The sequence below is a fragment of the Artemia sp. Qi Xiang Cuo genome, chromosome 10, assembly GCF_049724085.1.
Source record: "Artemia sp. Qi Xiang Cuo chromosome 10, ASM4972408v1, whole genome shotgun sequence".
Taxonomy (NCBI): Eukaryota; Metazoa; Arthropoda; class Branchiopoda; order Anostraca; family Artemiidae; genus Artemia; species Artemia sp. Qi Xiang Cuo.
Genome location: NC_142803.1, coordinates 11,298,517 through 11,313,882, shown reverse-complemented (window position 1 = coordinate 11,313,882; position 15,366 = coordinate 11,298,517). Strand labels below are relative to the sequence as shown.

General features: G+C 30.3%; 1 protein-coding gene across 1 annotated transcript in view; it reads right to left on the bottom strand.

Annotated features, from left to right (window-relative positions):
* LOC148947468 (lactase-like protein) overlaps nucleotides 1-15,366 on the bottom strand; it is a 114,353-nt gene that overhangs the window by 96,119 nt on the left and 2,868 nt on the right. The window lies entirely within an intron of this gene.

The window sequence follows — 15,366 nt, the reverse complement described above, 5'->3', positions numbered from 1 at the left end:
GAAGGGCAGAGCTTTTATCTTTCCATCTTGGGAATAAAAAGGGCACTAATTCAGCACTGTTCTGATCTTAAGCTACTGTGTCATTCCATTCAGAGCGTTAATTTGGCTATCCTGTGCTTTAAAGAAGTTGTCATTATCAAGTATGTAAATGCAAAATAATGGTGATTGTTGAAAAAAAGTTATATCAGCACGATTAACCGATTTTGTTGTTGCATGCATAACACTCAAAACATCTTTTATTAGAGGAACGATTTCTATGGGAACCGGCGGTTGCCACCCTGGAAAATACCTCCCTTCCGTAAAATATCCCTCCCCCTGTGAAAAACAGCAAACACAGAAAATCCCCCCCCCGCCGAAAAATACCCCATTCCCCGCGGAAAATACCCCCCGCGTCTGCATGGTATCATCATATAAGTTTCGACTTAAAAAAAATAATACTAGAACTCTCAATTACTGATCGAACAAGCTTCCTTCAAAGTTTCTGCAACCAAAAGGTGGGGCTAGCGATGAGGAAGGGGAAGTCCCCCTTCTATAAAGAATAAATTCTGTTCATTTTGGAGGTTGATGTTACTCTTTACTTACATAATAACATCGTAGATCAGAAGTATTCCCATAAATCAAGAGGGATTGAATATCAATTTCATATTTTGATGTATTATTTTTTATTTTTTTTGTCCCCCCCCCCCGAAAGAAAACAATAGTCGTAGATATGGTTTTGTGAATTATACATCAGTTTCCCTTTTCAGCCTCCTCTTGTCTGTTCTTTAGAACTAATTCTGTATTTTTGCGAAGGCTCAATTACAGTTGGGAATAAAATGCATCTTTTGAGTCATTTCTCTCCCTCCCTAACTACAAAACAATCATAGGGCCCCAGTGTAGAGGTTTAAAGCCCCCATATGCAAATATTTATAATTGTAAAACATTAGTAAATTTACTGTGAAATTTATTTAGAACTTAGAAATATTTTGGCTAGTTAGAGAGGGAGGGGTATGCAGCAGAGGGTTTAGTTTAATACCAAAACATCCCGGCTCTCAAATAACCTTAAAATAAATTCAGAATTAGTTCTAAGAAAGAGACAAGGGGAGATTGGAGGTAGAAATTGATTTATAATCCCCAAGAGGATATTAAGGACTTTTATTTGGGGGGTTATTTTTTCGTGGGGGGGACTTTAAAAATCAAACCAAATATATGAAATTGACATTTAGTCCCTTTAAGTGTCTTTGAGCATTTCTGGTCTACGCTGTTACTATGATAGTAAAGAGTACCCACCAGTGGGCAGAATTTATTCCGTATAGGAGAGGGGATTCCCCTTCTTCATCCCCATGTCCATCTCAAACCCATAGAAACTTCGGAGAAACCTCATTCGATAATAAATTGAGAGTTTTAGTCCTTTTTATAAGTAAAAAATGATTAGAAACCAACCAGCCACTTTCAGGGGCACCACTTTCAGGGGCCAACCCGGGGCATTTTCAGGGAGTTTTTTTTCTCGGGGAGGGAGGGGGAGGTATTTTGGGGATATTTTACGGGTGGTATTTTCCACAAGAGGGGTGTATTTTCCGTGGGGTTAATTTTTTTTTGGGGGGGGGATTTTTCGGGGGAATAAACGCCCAGACCTGGTTACTATAGATATTTTTAACTCTATACTTACAGTTTGCTACCATAAGCTGTTTGATTTATTTCTACAGAGAAGTTTTCTATGGACATCAGTTATGGAGACAATGTCTCCCGGGAAACAAAAATACAAGAAATATAACACATGAATAGAAAAATTATTAACATCACCGTTTAAATCTGGGTAGAAACAAAAATCCTGGTAGCACATTTTAACCCTATGTCCCCTTAAGAAATCCCTGCCAGCATTCATGATGTTCTCCCTCCCATTCTCTCTCTATCTTTGTTCTTGTAGGCTTGTGAATATAGCCTAAAATGTTAAAGATTTTCTGAAATAATAATAAAACACACACAATGCTTCCTATGTAAAAATGGTCAGAAATCATATCATAATTATCTGAAAGCAGAACTGGTAGTCAGAAGGGAGATATCATCTTTTCACCTTTTATCAGCATAAGGAAAGGAAATTTCGTTAGTCGCTATTGAGTGTAAATTATTCAGGGTAAATTATATAAAGGTAAATTAATAAAGGGTAAATTATTCGGAATTCGTAGAAGGTGTAGTGACATAACCTATTCAAAAGAATTCAAAAGAATCATTAGGGCCGTTCTTTTACTCATCTTTGTGCTAAGATCTTACATCTTTTGACAAAGAACGCTTAAAAGTGAAATCTTAGCTCTAAGATCTTACATCTTATAGCGTTCTTTTGCAAATGTCATCTGCTCTAATAAGCGGTCTAAGAACAATGATGAGTATATCATCAAAGTTCTCTCATCTATATGGAAGAAAGATGGCGTCCTTCACACTTTTTCCTGACATCAGTGAGCTGTAAGATCTTAGAACAAAGATGAGTTAAAAGAACGGAAATCTCTGCAGAAAGATGTGACATCTTAGATGTAAGATCTTAGTGCAAAAGAACGGACCTATTGCAGAACAAAATTTCAGATCGTTTACAGTTATTGCTCTTAATATTAAACTTTTGCATCAAAAAACGAGATGGCCTTCTAAATAAAAATATACACGCGGAAACTTCAATCTTAGAGATGTCCAAGAAACTCGTCCTGAAATTTTTTTATATTATAGCCATAGTTCAGTGGCCTGGGAGAGACAGGTACAATTATGTTACGGTGAAATAGATTACCTATTATTAAAAATTAAAACCAATAATTTTGAATAAAGATTTCGCAATCAATATTTTAACTCATCAAAATGTGCTCAACTGGTTTTAAATTGAACTCTGAAACAAATAGTCTCCTGATTTAAGTTACTTGAGATATAGTTTTTACCTGTAGGAAGTCGTTTGAGATATGAAGGTACTCAGTTTTTTTTTCACGCAAAACTGAAACTTAAGTTTCTAACGAAACTAATAAAATTCATATTTTTTTTAACTGTAAGAAATTGTTTGAAATCTAAAAGTACATTTTTTCTCAAAAGTAAAACTTAAATTTCTAACGAAATTTGTAAAACCGATCACATTTAAAGCATCATTACGACGTCCCTCTGGGAGAAATGATAGAAGTCCAACACTTTTAAGTGGTTCAAATGTGCTTAACTGGTTTGATTTTGAACTGTGAGGTTTTAGTTTTCTGATTTTAGTTACTTGAGATATAGTTTTTAACTATAGGATGTCGTGGGAAATATGAAGGTTTATTTTTTTTTCCAAAACTGAAACCTAAGTTTCTAACGAAAGTAATAAAATCGATTATATTTTAAACATTGTTAGGAAGGTCCTATGAGGGAATTGATACAAGCCCCCAAACGCCTTAAACTGATTCATAAAAAACTAAAGCAGAAAAATGTAAACAGTAAAAATAGACAAATTAACTAAATTTAAAAATAATTGAAAAAATGCAAAAAGATTAAAGAGTAAAAAAAAATTTAAAAATAATAATAAAAGAAAAAGCCTGTTGCGAGCCAAACAAAAACACATTTTGAAGCACTCATTTACATATTTTTCATCATATTTGAACAGCAACAACATATTTGAAGCGGAAATTAGACATATTTTCACCATGTTTCTAGCAATTACAAATTTTAAAGGACAAATTTACGTGTTTTTTCATCATTTATCTCAATTTGTTCTGTAAAGTTACCAAGAACAGTGAAAATTAAATAAGATTTGAATCGGTTTGATCAATAGAATTACAAATAAAATTGAAAATGAAATTGAGTTATGGATCAGTTTGATCAGTTAATACCAAGAACTAATAAAATATAAATGGATTTTAATCAGTTTGGTCGATAAAAATACCAAGAACAGTAAAGATAAAATGAGATTTGAAACAGTTTGATTGGTAAAAACACAAGAAACAATGAAATTGAAAAAGCATTTTTATTGATTTGATCGAAAAAAATAACAAGAACAGTGGAAAAGAAATACGATTTGAGTCAGTTTGGTCTATAAAAGTGGAAAGAACAGTGAAAAAGGATTGAGATTTGAATCAGTTTGATCGATAAAGGTACCAAGAAGCGTAAAAATTATATGGTATATGTATTTGTTTGACTAATAAAAGTACCAAGACCAGTGAAAAAAAGGGATTTTAACTAATTTGATCGATAAAAGTCAGTTTGATCAAAAAAAGTTGCAAGAACAGTGAAAAAAAAATGAGATTAGGATCAGTCTGATCGATAAAAGCACCAAGAAGAGTGAAAATGAAATTGTATCTGAATTAGTTTGACCAGTAAAAGTACTAAGAATAGTGAAAACAAATGGGGGTATTAATCAGTATTATTGGTAAAGAAGCAAGGACAGTAAAAATGAAATAGAGTTTGAATAAGTTTTGCCTGTAAAATTATAAAGAACAAATAAAATGAAAGGTGATTTTAACCAGTTTGATCGTTAAAAATACCTAGAACAGTGAACATAAAATGGTATTTGAATCATCTTGATCAGTAAAAGTACCAAGAGCAATGAATATGAAATTGTTCGGTAAGAGTACCAAGAAGAGTAAAAGTTAAATAGGATTTGAATAGGGTAGATCAATAAAGTACCAAGATCAGTGAAAATTAAATAAGGTTTGAGTAGCTTTGATCAGTAAAAGTAGCAAGAAAAGTGAAAATGAAATTGGATTTGACTAGGTTTGATCGGTAAAATTACAAAGAATACCAAAAATGAAAGGAAATTTGAATCGGTTTAAAAGATAAAAGTACCAAGGACAGTGAAAATAAAATGGGATTTTAACTGGTTTGATCGGTAAAAGTACCTGGAATAGTCAAAATGAAATTGGACTTTGAAGAATTTTGATCAATAAAAGAGCAAGCAGAATAAAAATGATATAAAATTTGAATCGGTATGATCAATGAAAGTACCAACAACAGTGAAAATGAAATGGGATTTGAATAGGCGTGATCGATAAAGATACCAAGAACAGTGAGAATGAAACAAGGTTTGAATCAGTTTGATCAATAAACATAGTAAGAATAGTGAAAAAGAAATGAAACTTCAACAGAGTGGATCGATAAAAGTACTAAGAATAATGAAAATGAAATGGGATTTGAATCAATTGGATCGGTAAAAGTACCAAGAACAGTGAAAATGAAACGATATTTGAATCAGTTTGATTAGTAAAAGTATAAGGAACAAAGGAAATGAAATTGGGTTTGAATCATTTTGATCGGTAAAAGTGCCAAGAACAGTAAATTGAAAACGATATTTAAATCAGTTTGATGAGTAAAAGTACTAAAAAGGATGAAAATCAAAGGAGATTTAAATCAGCTTGATCGATAAATTTACCAAGAACAGTGAAAATGAAATGAGATTTGAGTCAGTTTAATAGGTAAAAGTACCAAGAACAGTGAAAATGAAATGGGATTTGAATCAGTTTGATCGGTAAAAGTACCAAGAAGAGTGAAAATGAAATGAAATTTGAACTGATTTTATCAGAAAAAATACCAATAACAGTTAAGACTTAATGGGGAAATAGAATCAGTTTCATCAGTAAAAGTAGCAAGATCAGTGAAACGGAATTAAGATTTGAATTGGTTTGATCCGTAAAATAACAATGAAAATTAAATGGATTTTGAATCAGTTTGATCAGTAAAAGTAGTAAAAACAATGAAAATTAAATGGGATTTGAATCACTTTGATCAGTTAAGGTAAATAATTTCTGAGAACACACTGGATAATCATGATAAAACTAAAAAATAGTAAAAAAGAGAAAAACGAGGATTATATAAGCCAGTAAACCCTTTCACCGTTACATGGAAAGGGTCGTCAAATTTTAGTTGTGCTTTGTTTTAAGGTTTGGAATTTTTTTTAGTATCTTTGGATTTTTATTAGTAATTTTAATTTTATTATCGTTCACAGAGGACGGTCAAGCGGAGGCCTTGACCGAAATATTCGCATTTTAGTCCACATTTTTCACTGGCTTGTATAATCCTCGTTTTTTTTTCCATTTTTTCGTTTTATCAGTAAAAGTACCAAAAACAAGGAACATGAAGAGGGATTTTAATCGGTTTTATCGGTAAAAGTAGCAAGAACAGTGAAAATGAAATGGAGCTTGAATCAGATTGATCAGAAAAAGTACCAAGAACAAAGAAAATAAAAGGGAGATTTCATTCAGTTTGATTGATACAAATAACATTAAAAATAAAATAAGATTTGAATCAGTTTGACTGGGCAAAGTATCAAAATCAGTGAAAAAATAATGAAATTCGTGTCAGTTTGATTGATTAAAGTACCAAGAAGAGTGAAAATGAAATAGTATTTGTATTGATTTGACTAGTCAAAGATCCAATAACAGTGAAAATGAAAGGTGATTTTAAACAGTACGATCGGTAAAAGTCAGTTTGATTGATAAGAGTAGCAAGAACAATGAAAAAGAAATGAGATCTGAATCAGTTAATCAATAAAAGCACGAAGAAGAGTGAAAATGAAATGTACTTGAAATATTTTGACTAGTAAAAGTAACAAGAAAAGTAAAAATGAAAAGGGATACTAATCAGTTTGATCGGTAAAGTAGCAAGAACAGTGAAAATTAAATTTATTTTAAATCAGTTTTATCAGTAAATTACCAAGAACAACTAAAATGAAAGGAAATTTTAATCAGTTGGATCGGTAAAAATACCAAGAACAGTGAAAATAAATGGGGTTTTTAATCAGCTTGATCGTTAAAAGTACCAAGAGCAATGAAAATGAAAGGAAATTTTATTCGATTTGATTGATTAAGGTGGCAAGAAAAATGAAAAAAATGAGATTTGAATCATTTTAATCTGCAAAGTACTAAGAAGAGTGAGAATGAAATGGAACTCTAATATGATTGTTCAGTAAAAGTACCAAGAACAGATACAATGAAAAGGGATTTAAATGTTTTGGCCATTAGAAGGTCCAAGAACAGTAAAACGAAACGATTTTTGAATAAGTCTTATTTGTAAAAGTGCCAAGATCAGTGAAACCCAACTTAACTTGCCAATCTCTTTTCTTTTTCATTGTTCTTGCCACTTTCATCAATCAAACTGATTAAAATTTTCCTTTATTTTCATTGCCCTTGCTACTTTTACTGATCAAGCTTGTTCAATTCCCATTTTATTTTGAGTTTTTTTGATATTTTTACCTATCAAACTGACTAAAATTTCCTTTCATTTTCATTGTTCTTGTACTTTTACAGGTAAAACTAATTTAAATCAATTTCGTTTTCTCTGTTCTTGCTACTTTTACCGATAAATCTGATTAATATCTCGATTCATTTGCACTGTTCTTGTTACTTTGATTTGGCAAACTAATTCAAATACTATTTCAGTTTCCCTCTTTTGGGTACGTTTATCGATCAAACTGATACAATTCTCATTTATTTTCACTGTTCTTGCAACTTTTATTGATCAAACTGACTTCTACCGACCAAACTACTCAAAATCCCCTTTCATTCTTACTGTTTTTGATACTTTTACTGATCAAATTAATTGAAATAATATTTAACTTTCACTCTTCTTGGTACTTTTATCGATCAAACTGATTCAAATTTCTTTTCTTTTTCTTTGTTCTTGCTACTTTTATTCATCAAACTGATTCAAATCTTATTTCTTTTTCACTGTTCTTTATAACTTTTTCTATCAAAGCAAATGAAATCCTCTTTCCTTTTCATTGTTCTTAGTACTTTTACAGATTCAACTGATTCAAATCCCCTTGATTTTTACTGTTTTTGGTATTTATTGGTCACATTGATTAAAATCCCATTTCATTGTCTTCGTTCTTGGTACTTCTATGATCAAACTGATTCAAACTCCATTTCCTTATCACTGCTCTTGCTACTCTTACCGATGAAACTTATTAAAATACTCGTTTTTTCCCTGTTCTTGGTACTTAAACTGATCGACGTGATCCAAAACCCCATTTTATTTTCACTGTTCTTGGTATTATTACCGATCAAACTGACACAAATGCCATTACTTTTCCATTGCACTTGAAACTTTTACCAATCTGACTCAAAGATCATTTAATTTTCACTATTCTTGTAAATTCCATTCAACGACGCTATTCAATTTTCATTTCAGTTTCACTGTTCCTGGTACTTTTTTACGATCAACTCTATTTGAATTTCATTTTAATTTTCACTGTTCTTGCTATTTCTATTGATCAAACTGAATCATTCCGAATTTCATTTTCGCTGTTCTTTGTATCTTTATCGGTCAAGCCAATTCAAATCCCATTTCACTTTCACTGTTGTTGGTGCTTTTACAGATCAAAGTGATACAAATCTAATTTCATTTTTACTCTGCTTGATACTTTTATCGATCAAATTTATTAAAATTCCCATTTCATTTTCACTGTTCTTGGTGCTTTTACCGATAAAACCGATTAAAGGCACCTTTTATTTCCACTGTTCTTGCTACTTTAACTGATGAAAACTGATTCAAATTCCCGTTTCATTTTCAGACTTATTGATAGTTTTATTGTTTTTAACGATTCAAATGTCACTTCATTTTTGCGTTCTTGGTACTTTTACCGATCAAACCTATTCAAGTCTCACTTCATTTTCCCTCTTCTTGGTACTTTTATTGATCAAAATGATTCAAAACTCTATCATTTCATTGTTATTGGTATTTTTACCGATGAAAGTGAATTAAAATCCCCTCTCATTTTCACTGTTCTTGCTACTTCACTGATCAAACCTACTCAAATCTTATTTCATTTTCACTGATCTTGGCGATCTTACTGATCAAACTTTTTCAAATCCTATTTTATTTTCACAGTTCTTGGTACTTTTACACATCAATTTCACTCTCCCTCTTCTTGGTACTTTTACCGATCAAACTGATTCAAATCGTATTTCTTTTTATTGTTCTTGCTACTTTTAACGATCAGATTGATTAAAATCCCCTTATTGAGAACAGACGGGGATTAAAATACCCGTCTATTTTTTGGTACATATACCGATCAAGTGCCATTTTATTTTTACTGCTCTTGGTATTTTTACCGATCAAACTGATTAAGATCCTCTTTCATTGTCTTTGTTCTTGCTACCTTCACTAATCAAACTGATTAATATACCCTCTCATTTTCACTGCTCTTGGTTTTTTTACTGGTCAAACTAATTCAAATATCCTTTCTTTTATACTTTGTTTGATACTTATATCGATCATCGAACTGATTCAAATCTCATTTCTGTTTCACTGTTCTTACTATATTTATCGATTAAACTGACTTTTACCAAACAAACTATCTAAATTCCTCCTTTCATTTTCATTATTCTTGGTATTTTTATTGGTCAAACCAATTCAGATATCATTTATTTCTCATTCTTCTTGTAATTGTATCGATCAAACTGATTCAAATTGCGTTTCTTTTTCACTGTTCTTACTACTTTTTTTGATAAAATCAATTGAAATCTCCTTTCATTTTCATTGTTCTTGGTACTTTTACAAATCAAGATGATTAAAATACCGTTGTATTTTTACTGTTCTTTGTATTCTTATAGATCAAAATGATTAAAATAAACTTTCATTTTCATTGTTCCTGGCACTTTTACATATCAAATTGATTCATTTTTTTTTTCATTTTCACTTTTATTGTTACTTCTACTGGCCATACCGATTGAACCTTCATATCAGTCTCATTGTTACTTGTACTCTTACTAATCAAATCAAAAAGCATTATGAAAAAAATATACGAAAGTTTCCTTCAAAATTTATTCTTACTAGAAACTAGATGAAAATATGCAAATATCTGCTTCAAGATGTGTTTTTTGCTCGAAACGAGTTTTTCTCTCTTTTCTTTTCTTCGTATTTTACTTTTTTTTATCTTTTATTTAATTTTTTGCAATTTTTAATAATTTGTTGTTGTTCTTCAAAACACGGTGAAAATATGCAAAATCGTTCTTCAAAATGCGCTTTTTTTGCTCGAAAATAGATGCCATTTCATTTCCATTGCTCTTGAAAATTTTACCGATCGAACTGATTCAAAGATAACTTAATTTTCACTATTCTTGAAAATTCCACGGAACAACCCTATTCAATTTTCATTTCATTTTCACTGTACCTGGTACTTCTTACGATCAACTCTATTTAAATTTTATTTTAATTTTCACTATTCTTGCTAGTTTTATTGATCAAACTGATTCAATTCTAATTTCATTTTCGCTGTTCTTTGTATCTTTATCGATCAAGCCAATTCAAATCCCATTTCACTTTCACTGTTGCTGGTACTTTTACAGATCAAAGTGATACAAATCTAATTTCATTTTTACTCTGCTTGATACTTTTATCGATCAAATTTACTAAAATTCCCATTTCATTTTCACTGTTCTTGGTGCTTTTACCGATAAAACCGATTAAAGACACCTTTTATTTCCACTGTTCTTGCTACTTTAACTGATGAAACTGATTCAAATTCCCGTTTCATTTTCAAACTTATTGATAGTTTTATCGTTTTTAACGATTCTAATGTCCCTTCATGTTTGTGTTCTTGGTACTTTTACCGATCAAACCTATTCAAATCTCACTTCATTTTCCCTCTTCTTGGTACTTTTACTGATCATAATGATTCAATTTTCTTCCATTTTCACTTTTATTTGTACTTTTACTGGCCATACTGATTGAAATCTTCATATCAGGTTCACTGTTATTTGTACTTTTACTAATCAAATCAAAAAGCATTATGAAACAATATACAAAAATGTCCTTCAAAATTTGTTCTTGCTAGAAACTAGATGAAAATATGCAAATATCTACTTCAACATATTCTTTTTGCTCGATTCAAGATTTTCTCTTTTTTTCGTTTTTTCCTTTTTTTAACTTTTATTAAAATTTTTGTAATTTTTAATAATTTGCTGTTGTTCTTCAAAACACGAAGAAAATATGCAAAATCGTTCTTCAAAATGTGTTTTTTTTTGCTCGAAAATAGATTGTTTTCTTTCTTTATTTTACTTTGTTATTGTTATTTTTTTACGAAACAGTTAAAAGTGTTTGGGGTCTTTATCAGTTTTCTCATAGGGCCTTCGTAACAAAGTTTAAAATATAAAGGATCTTCTTAATTTCGTGAGAAATTTAGGTTCAGTTTTGAGAAAAAAATACCTTCATATTTCAAAAGATATCCTATAATTAAAACTATATCTCAGTTCACTACACTCAGGAAACTGATTATTTAAAAGTTCAAAATAAAACCAGCTACTCACATTTGAACCAGTTGAAAGAGTTTAGCCTTGTATCATTTCGCTCATAGGGCCATCGTAATATTGTTTAAAATATAATCAGTTCTTCTAATTTCGTTAGAAACTTAAATTTCAGTTTTGAGAAAAAAAAGTACCTTCATATCTTAAACAAAATCCTACAGTTAAAACCTATATCTCAAATAACAAAAAAAAAATAAATAAACTTCCTATCTCAGAGCTCAAAATAAGAACCGGGTAAAGCACATTTGAACCTGTTAAAAAAGTTTGAGCTTGTGTAACTCCTCTCATAGGTTCGTCATAACATTGTTTAAAATTTAATCAAATTTGTTGATTTCGGTAGAAACTTAAGCTTCAGTTTTGGGAGAAAAAAAATGTATCTTTGTATCTCAAATGACATCCTACAGTCAAAACCCATATCTCAAGTAACTAAAAGCAGGAAACTAGTTATCTCAAAGTTGAAAATAAAACCACCTAAGCACATTTGAACCAGTTAAGAGAGTTTAGCCTTGTATCATTTCGCTCATAGGGCCATCGTAATATTGTTTAAAATATAATCAGTTCTTCTAATTTCGTTAGAAACTTAAATTTTAGTTTTGAGAAAAAAAAGAACCTTCATATCTTAAACAAAATCCTACAGTTAAAACCTATATCTCAAATAACAAAAAAAAATAAAAAAATAAACTTCCTATATCAGAGCTCAAAATAAGAACCGGGTAAAGCACATCTGAACCTGTTAAAAAATTTTGAGCTTGTGTATCTCCTCTCATAGGTTCGTCATAACATTTTTTAAAATTTAATCAAATTTGTTGATTTCGGTAGAAACTTAAGCTTCAGTTTTGGGAGAAAAAAAATGTATCTTTGTATCTCAAATGACATCCTACAGTCAAAACCCATATCTCAAGTAACTAAAAGCAGGAAACTAGTTATCTCAAAGTTCAAAATAAAACCACCTAAGCACATTTGAACCAGCTAAAAGAGTTTAGCCTTGTATCATTTCACTCATAGGGCCATCGTAACATTGTTTAAAATATAATCAGTTCTTCTAATTTCGTTAGAAACTTAAATTTTAGTTTTGAGAAAAAAAGTACCTTCATATCTTAAACAAAATCATACATTTAAAACCTATATCTCAAATAACAAAAAAATAAAAAAATAAACTTCCTATATCAGAGCTCAAAATAAGAACCGGGTAAAGCACATTTGAACCTGTTAAAAAGTTTGAGATTGTATCACTCCTCTAGTAGGTTTGTCATAACATTGTTTAAAATTTAATCACCTTATAAATATAATTTAATATAATTTAATCATTTTATCTCAAACAACAAAAAAAAATAAACTTCCTATCTCAAAGCTCAGAATAAGAACCGGGTAAAGCACATTTGAACCTGTTAAAAAAGTTTGAACTTGTATCACTCCTCTCATAGGTTCGTCATAACATTGTTTAAAATTTAATCAACTTTGTTGATTTCGGTAGAAACTTGAGCTTTAGTTTTGAGAAAAAAAATGTGTATTCGTTTTTCAAATGACATTCTACGGTCAAAACCCATATCTGCAGTAACTAGAACCAGGAAACTAGTTATTTCAAAGTTCAAAATAAAACCAGCTACTGACATTTGAACCAGTTGAAAGAGATTAGCCTTGTATCATTTCGCTCATAGGGCCATCGTAACATTGTTTAAAATATAATCACTTCTTCTAATTTGGTTAGAAACTTAAATTTCAGTTTCGAAAAAAAAGTAGCTTCATATCTTAAACAAAATCCTACAGTTAAAACCTATATCTCAAATAACAAAAAAAAAGAAATGAACTTCCTATCTCAGAGCTCAAAATAAGAACCGGGTAAAGCACATTTGAACCTGTTAAAAAAGTTTGAATTTGTATCACTCCTCTCATAGGGTTGTCATAACATTGTTTAAAATTTAATCATCATTGTTGATTTCGGTAGAAACTTAAATTTCAGTTTTGAGAAAAAAAAATGTATCTTCCTATCTCCAATGACATCCTACAGTCAAAACCCATATCTCAAGTAACTAAAATCAGGAAACTAGTTATCTCAAAGTTCAAAATAAAACCTCCTAAGCACATTCGAACCAGCTAAAAGAGTTTAGCATTGTATCATTTCGCTCATAGGGCCATCGTAACATTGTTTAAAATATAATCAGTTCTTCTAATTTCGTTAGAAACTTAAATTTTAGTTTTGAGAAAAAAAAGTACCTTCATATCTTAAACAAAATCATACATTTAAAACCTATATCTCAAATAACAAAAAAATAAAAAAATAAACTTCCTATATCAGAGCTCAAAATAAGAACCGGGTAAAGCACATTTGAACCTGTTAAAAAGTTTGAGATTGTATCACTCCTCTAGTAGGTTTGTCATAACATTGTTTAAAATTTAATCACCTTATAAATATAATTTAATATAATTTAATCATTTTATCTCAAACAACAAAAAAAAAAATAAACTTCCTATCTCAAAGCTCAGAATAAGAACCGGGTAAAGCACATTTGAATCTGTTAAAAAAGTTTGAACTTGTATCACTCCTCTCATAGGTTCGTCATAACATTGTTTAAAATTTAATCAACTTTGTTGATTTCGGTAGAAACTTGAGCTTTAGTTTTGAGAAAAAAAATGTGTATTCGTATTTCAAATGACATTCTACGGTCAAAACCCATATCTGCAGTAACTAAAACCAGGAAACTAGTTATTTCAAAGTTCAAAATAAAACCAGCTACTGACATTTTAACCAGTTGAAAGAGATTAGCCTTGTATCATTTCGCTCATAGGGCCATCGTAACATTGTTTAAAATATAATCACTTCTTCTAATTTCGTTAGAAACTTAAATTTCAGTTTCGAAAAAAAAAAGTAGCTTCACATCTTAAACAAAATCCTACAGTTAAAACCTATATCTCAAATAACAAAAAAAAAGAAATGAACTTCCTATCTCAGAGCTCAAAATAAGAACCGGGTAAAGCACATTTGAACCTGTTAAAAAAGTTTGAATTTGTATCACTCCTCTCATAGGGTTGTCATAACATTGTTTAAAATTTAATCATCATTGTTGATTTCGGTAGAAACTTAAATTTCAGTTTTGAGAAAAAAAAATGTATCTTCCTATCTCAAATGACATCCTACAGTCAAAACCCATATCTCAAGTAACTAAAAGCAGGAAACTAGTTATCTCAAAGTTCAAAATAAAACCACCTAAGCACATTTGAACCAGCTAAAAGAGTTTAGCATTGTATCATTTCGCTCATAGGGCCATCGTAACATTGTTTAAAATATAATCAGTTCTTCTAATTTCGTTAGAAACTTAAATTTTAGTTTTGAGAAAAAAAAGTACCTTCATATCTTAAACAAAATCCTACATTTAAAACCTATATCTCAAATAACAAAAAAATAAAAAAATAAACTTCCTATATCAGAGCTCAAAATAAGAACCGGGTAAAGCACATTTGAACCTGTTAAAAAGTTTGAGATTGTATCACTCCTCTAGTAGGTTTGTCATAACATTGTTTAAAATTTAATCACCTTATAAATATAATTTAATATAATTTAATCATTTTATCTCAAACAACAAAAAAATAAAATAAACTTCCTATCTCAAAGCTCAGAATGAGAACCGGGTAAAGCACATTTGAACCTGTTAAAAAAGTTTGAACTTGTATCACTCCTCTCATAGGTTCGTCATAACATTGTTTAAAATTTAATCAACTTTGTTGATTTCGGTAGAAACTTGAGCTTTAGTTTTGAGAAAAAAATGTGTATTCGTATTTCAAATAACATTCTACGGTCAAAACCCATATCTGCAGTAACTAAAACCAGGAAACTAGTTATTTCAAAGTTCAAAATAAAACCAGCTACTGACATTTTAACCAGTTGAAAGAGATTAGCCTTGTATCATTTCGCTCATAGGGCCATCGTAACATTGTTTAAAATATAATCACTTCTTCTAATTTCGTTAGAAACTTAAATTTCAGTTTCGAAAAAAAAAGTAGCTTCATATCTTAAACAAAATCCTACAGTTAAAACCTATATCTCAAATAACAAAAAAAAAAAATGAACTTCCTATCTCAGAGCTCAAAATAAGAACCGGGTAAAGCACATTTGAACCTGTTAAAAAAGTTTGAATTTGTATCACTCCTCTCA